The sequence below is a fragment of the Liolophura sinensis genome, chromosome 6 (assembly GCF_032854445.1).
Source record: "Liolophura sinensis isolate JHLJ2023 chromosome 6, CUHK_Ljap_v2, whole genome shotgun sequence".
NCBI lineage: Eukaryota > Metazoa > Mollusca > Polyplacophora > Chitonida > Chitonidae > Liolophura > Liolophura sinensis.
The window spans coordinates 18,665,668-18,672,022 of NC_088300.1; the positions used below are offsets into that span (position 1 = coordinate 18,665,668).

A 6,355-nucleotide genomic window follows, 5' to 3' on the forward strand; every position below is an offset into this window, starting at 1 on the left:
GCCAACATATGAAACCATACATGTTGACATTTGCAGACGACAAGAAAAAGTTGTAAAAAGTAGTGCGTGTACAGCCGTGTTGTAACTTTTGATTGTTACATCACAATTAGATGAATGAAAAGATACACGGACCAATCAAAATTTTGACATTTTGATTGTCGGAATTTAAATATGTCGGAATAAATTCCGACATTTTGATTGGTCCGTGTATCTTTTCATTCATCAAATCGACCAATCAAAAGTTACCACTCGGCTGTACGGGCGCTCCTTTTTTTTACAACTTGTCCGCAAATGTCAACATGGCCGACTTTTGACCACGAGATATCGTAAAACTTGACCAAAAAGGACGCGCAAGAGTTATAAATGTAACAAGATATAATCGAATCAATGTGGAAATTGCACTTTTCGTAAGATAAGGAAACGGCTCTACTGGGCCCTGAGGGTTTATTATATAGTTGCGCCATTTAGTGGCAGGGGGAGAGAACCGCGCATTGGCAGCCTGTTTCAATGTCGCTGCTTGATTAGGCCCACTTTTTCGTGGTAGAGTGCAAGTTTCTTTTGATTGCGTGTGCGAGAGCCACATGGGCGGACGTGCTCACTTGTACTCAGTGAAGAAATCTGATTGTTCACGAATGGTTTAGCGCGCGCAATTGAAGCGGTTCCCGTGTGCTAACGCTAAAAATAGAACCCGTGAAGAATAAATGATGTACGTCGACGTTTTCTCTTACATAAACAAAAGCCGTCTTTGTTTGCTAGAAAGATGGACAATTTTCTGATAAAAAAAACGATGTTTTGAGGATGTTCCATGGCCAAATTGGTAAACTGGTGATGTTTAATGGGTGACGCAATATGTTTTAATCTCGATGGTTGAGACTTTTACGTAAAAGACGTATCGTTTATTTTTAAGACGTCGCATACGAATGACTGAGGTGCTAGTGTTTTATACAATACAATGGCAAGTTTGAGTCCCCAAATATCACCCCCGCACATACGCAAAAGGGTAAAATTTTAAAAGAAATAAATATTGGTGTTTCGTTCAAATTCTTGTCAGATTTTTCGAAGTCATTATCGTTTACACTGAAAATCGTCCGCATTTACAATACCATCATTACCGTTAGAAGTAAAAACATACCCATTTGAGAAAAAACGTGTTACATGTCGCAAGAGTTTAGTGTGCACTCCTTCAATAAAATTGATATAATGGGTCACTCATTGTATATCCTCATTTGGGCAACCATTCTTTCATAAACTGATATATTTACTCAAACTAAACATCTGTGGAACAAAAAAATTTTATTTTCATCCTAAACCATTTACACATCAAACAGCATAGAAAAATAATTCATCATCTATCAAATAACAAATATACACAATTCACTATATGTATCTGGTCACCCAAAAGTCAATGCGTCATTTAGGCGACCGCATATATGTCGCCCAAATGACACATTACCTTGTGCACAAACATTTTGTGCATTTAGGCGATCACATCTGTATATGTCGCCCAAATAACGAATTTTCATGTGATATTTTAGTTATTATATGACCTTGTGTTTAGGTGTTAATATGTCGCACAAATGACAAATTTTCATACATTTTAAGACAATGTTGTATATATCAAAGTTGCTAGAAAGATAGGATTCCCATAAACACCAAGAACCTTTGGAGAGAAATGTGTACCTTTTTAAAAGACCTGTGTAGATTTCCTAAAGCCACCACTTATTTGGGGTTATTTATCTTTACACCACTTATTTATCTAGGCTTCTTGTAAAGATGTATTCCCAACTATGCCAATTTTCATACCTTTTAAGACAATGTTGTTTATATCAAAGTTGTTAGAAATATAGGATTCCCATAAACACCAAGAATGGTCGCCCAAAGTTAAGCTGGTCACCTAAATGACTTTTTATTTCAAAACAGTCGCCCAAGTACACAACATATACTTCATACACACAGTCATTCAGACGACCATATATAAGAGAATGTCGTGTATGACTATTTTTGGTTGACCAGTGTTTACACAGGGTCATTCAGACAACCATATATAAGAGAATGTCACAAATGTCTGCCTTTGGTCGACCAGTGTTTACACGGTGTCATTCAGACGATCACATAAAACAGAATGCTGTATATGTCTGCCTTTGGTAGACCATCTTTTACACAGTGTCATTCAGACGCCCCTATATGAGAATGTCGAATGTATCCCTTTCGTAGACCAGTGTTTACACGGTGTCATTCAGACGGAATGTTGTACATGTCTGCCTTTGTTCGACTAATGTTTACAGTGTCGTTCAGACGACCGCATATGTCTCCCTCCTTACGAATATTGTCAAACCTATGAAATATGTCTGGCTAAAGTCGTAAAACTCCAATCAACTGTGTTAACGAGAAGGTATTATATGGTGAGGGTGCAATCCTCTGATCCAGAGAAATCTGTAATTTTTTGTTGTCAGTTACTTGCGAAAGGTTGATTTCCTTTCGCAAGTAACTGACATGTCACAATTGTGGACGACAGGCTAACTAGACGTAAAAGCATACACAAGAGAGGGGCGCCTATTACTAATAGCCTTCAAGCCCAAGGGCAATTTTTTGATTTTTGATTGCTGCTTAACATCAAAAAGAATATTTCAATTATTTGATGGCGGCCAGATTTTGTTGGTGTGGTGGAGGGAAGCAGAGTGGACACGGTAAACCATCGACCTTTGGCGAGTAACTGGCAAACTCTCCCACATCTGACATATGCTCATACGTGGAAACTTGTAACTCCTCCCGATACGAGTGTATCTGACAGTGGTGAAAGGCTGGAGATGTGCAGTGAGCTCTTCCTGTAACATCATATACAACTATTTCCTGTTGACACCAAGGCCCCACAAACAACTGAACAAGGGTAACATTGAAAGTTCCGTGTTCGAGAGTGGGATGGAACCCACATCTGGTGTGACCTATGATTGAACACGAAAAAAAGGAAGGCTTTCTATCAATCGTGAATAATAGGGATTTGAACCATCACCAAAATGCAATGAATTGGTACTAATAGCCCATTCTTCATAGGTTCACATTTCATACTAGCAACACAGAGGTTATTGCTTCCTGTCTTCTAATCTAAAACACAGTACACAATGTGTATCTTATTGAACATAGCTGCATTTATGGTCACTTTCATGAGTTTTTTTTTTAATACAGCACCATATCTGGAGCTAAACCTCGTTACGTTATAGGACTCTCATCTAAAACATCAACTAATTCAACTATCTGCTATTAAATTAACACATTCTACTCAGCATTTTGACATACAATTTAATTACACCTCTATATACATTATTGCAAAGCATTTTTCAACCAGCCACACAATTTATTTTTGTTCGCACCAAACCGTAAATCCGATGAGCATGATCCCCTGCTTACTTAGCCGACCTTTACTTTCAACCTCATGCGGAAACAGAGTTAAAATGGAAGCCTCAACACACAAGCTCAAACTCTACAAAGCCTTTGAATGAAGATGACTGATATTCGTTGTTTCTTTAAAAATTGTGCCCAGCCATTACAAAATATATGTAAAGACTGGACGATGACAATGGGTCTCTATTTTCGCTGTAATCTCTTCTCAATCCCATCAACATTACTAGTCAAATAATCAGTTTCCTCAATTTACTGTAATAAAATATTCACTCAAAGTGATATTTCAAATGTGACTGAGAATCACAGAATGAGACTACATATTATTCTGCCACATACATGCATAGGCAACTACATGACATTACAAACAGCAAACCAAAGAAATGACGTATTGAAATCAGACCACAGTTCACAATGTTACAGAGAGCATCTAATTAATTCATTATAATTTATGAAATTTTTAATGAAATAATGAATTTAATGATAAATAAATGACAAGAACAAACAAAAACAGGCTGTGGTATAAACGAGATCATAAAGTTTCCACCCCTGAGTTTAAAAACCTTGTCTCTTTGTATTTATGATGAGTAATTACCGAGATATCGCAGTTCAAATTAAGTGAACACACACACTCCGAGAAAATCTTACATACTGCCATCATGATGTCAGATGAGTCAAGCAAATTCTAAATTTTAACCAAAAATGCGCAGCTTATTTGTACAACTCAGAAAGGCCAGTATAGTGAAGCTTTGTGAACCTAGTGACCAGGTTAACTACAAAAAGTTATATTTAAACAAAAAAATTTTTGGGTGACTTCAGTCAGGTGGCATGGCGACCATATTGGATTTTTTTTCAAAACCTTTAAGTGTAACCTACTTTTTAACTTCTTACCTGTTTTGCTCAAATTTAAAACACAGATACTAGAGACCTGATACAAAAAGACCCTGGAAGTGGATCTGTGAATTTCGAAAATTCGTAACAGTGAGTTTTTCCTCGAAAACGTCACGAGACGGTTTTTCTCTATTGCCATGTTGGCTTTATGGAGAGCTAATTTAGCAATTAAACCTCCTAGGGGTATGTAGTTTTGGACATTCATTCTAAATTTGACCTTAGTTTTTACAAAAAGTTATAACTTTAAATTTGACCATAGTTTTTAAAAGAAATGATAACTTTTTCTGTTAATGTGATTCAAATCACCTGTCACTGGGACCTCTGCTCTTCGGACTATATCTTGGAAAAGTTTTAACCTGACATGATTTAAATTTACACCAAATTATGAACACTTTCTACAACTTAATTTCACTCACTGACACTATTGAATTACAACAAATAGTTTTCCCGGTAGAACTGTTTGAAGTTCGCCAAAATTAATATAACTCGTTGAAGCTATTGAGAGAAGCTATGATAGGAGTGCTGATGACAACTATCATCATAGGCTCCAGGGGAAGAGCAAGTGGTATCCAGAGTTAAAACATTCTAAAATCACAATTTCTCAAAATGTTACTGTTAATGTTCATGTGGACTCTTCTGCACTTTCTTTGGCTTCAGTCTAAACCATGTTAAAAGTTTACACTTCTTAACCACTTCTTTACCTTTACTCTGTGCTTATATTTCTCATTCATAACCTTGGCTTGATGGTTTGACAGGAAATGAGACAAACTTGGATTATCCTTCAGAAAAACGTCGATTTCCCTCTTTCCTGGGAATCCTTTATAATTGTCACCCATATAACATTGAAGTGAGCCTTGACAATCCCTTCTTCACTTTCCTTCCATCTATGATAAGCTCAGTCTGTTGGGTGATAAGCTCGGTCTGCTGGATACAAAGAAATCAACCTAACTATTACAAAACGTTCACACAAAATGAAAGTGAAAAGTTACACGATTTCATACAATACCCGCTACTGTAAGCTATATATAAAACAAGTTTCACTTTCAAGCACTAAGCTTTCCTATTAAAACCAGACATGCTAGAACCAAAAGTGAGTGGGCACACTTAATCCCATCAGCATTAAGTAATCAGTCTGCCAGCAACCTGCAGATGGTCGTGGGTTTCCCCCGGGTTCTGCCTGGTTTCCTCCCACCATAATGATGGCCGCCGTTGTATAAGTGAAATATTCTTGAATACGGTGTAAAACACAAATCAAATAAATAAATAAATAAATACATAAATTAAGTAATAAAGCTGTGTGCAAACCCTACAGGTCTAGTGTTTCGGTCAAGAGGGTCAAGTCTTCCTCTTTTACATACACAAATATATTATTTGTGTTACATTATCGCTCGCATGCGTGTGTGAAATCCAAGGAATGCCCACTCCTGGTATCCAGTTCATTCATTCAATACCTCTGAACACTTCATTAATTTTGCTATTAATGCTTTATATTTTAAAGACAATATTTTTATTGTGAATGTAATTTTTTAAATAAACGTTATCAAAAACTTTTGTATACCACCCTACTAACTTCATCTTGTAAATTTGTGTCATACCCCTTTATATCTTAATTCGATGAGGGATTGGTGATAGAAGCAAACGTGTATATTTTATGTACTGGTAGACTGTGTGTATATTTAGCAAAACCAATTGTCAAGTTTACTTGAAGCCATTGCGTTAACTTCCGAAAGGGAACTTTAGGTTTCCGGAATGAAACGTTACGTTTCTAATCATAACATTAACTTCTCGTGAGTAAAAGTTTTTCGGGTTGAGCCTTTTTATTTCCTGAGGGAATTTACGTGCATTTCTTGAGAGAAGATGCACTTTGATACTGTGTAAATTGTTGTGCTCCCCAGATGAAGTGCTGTACGTAACCTTCTATTTCTCGATTGATATATTATCTATTGATTTGAACGTGGTTTAATGCCGTACTCCAGAATTCTTCATTTATACAACGAACGTCAGTTTTATGTGGTCGAGGATACGGAGTGGCGGAGGTGAACCACTGATCTTTGGCAAATCACTGATG

General features: G+C 36.7%; 1 protein-coding gene across 1 annotated transcript in view; it reads right to left on the minus strand.

Moving 5' to 3' along the window:
• The window catches only part of LOC135467906 (proteasome subunit alpha type-3-like), a 244,066-nt gene that overhangs the window by 57,579 nt on the left and 180,132 nt on the right, over positions 1-6,355 (minus strand). The gene's annotated exons all lie outside the window — the stretch shown is intronic.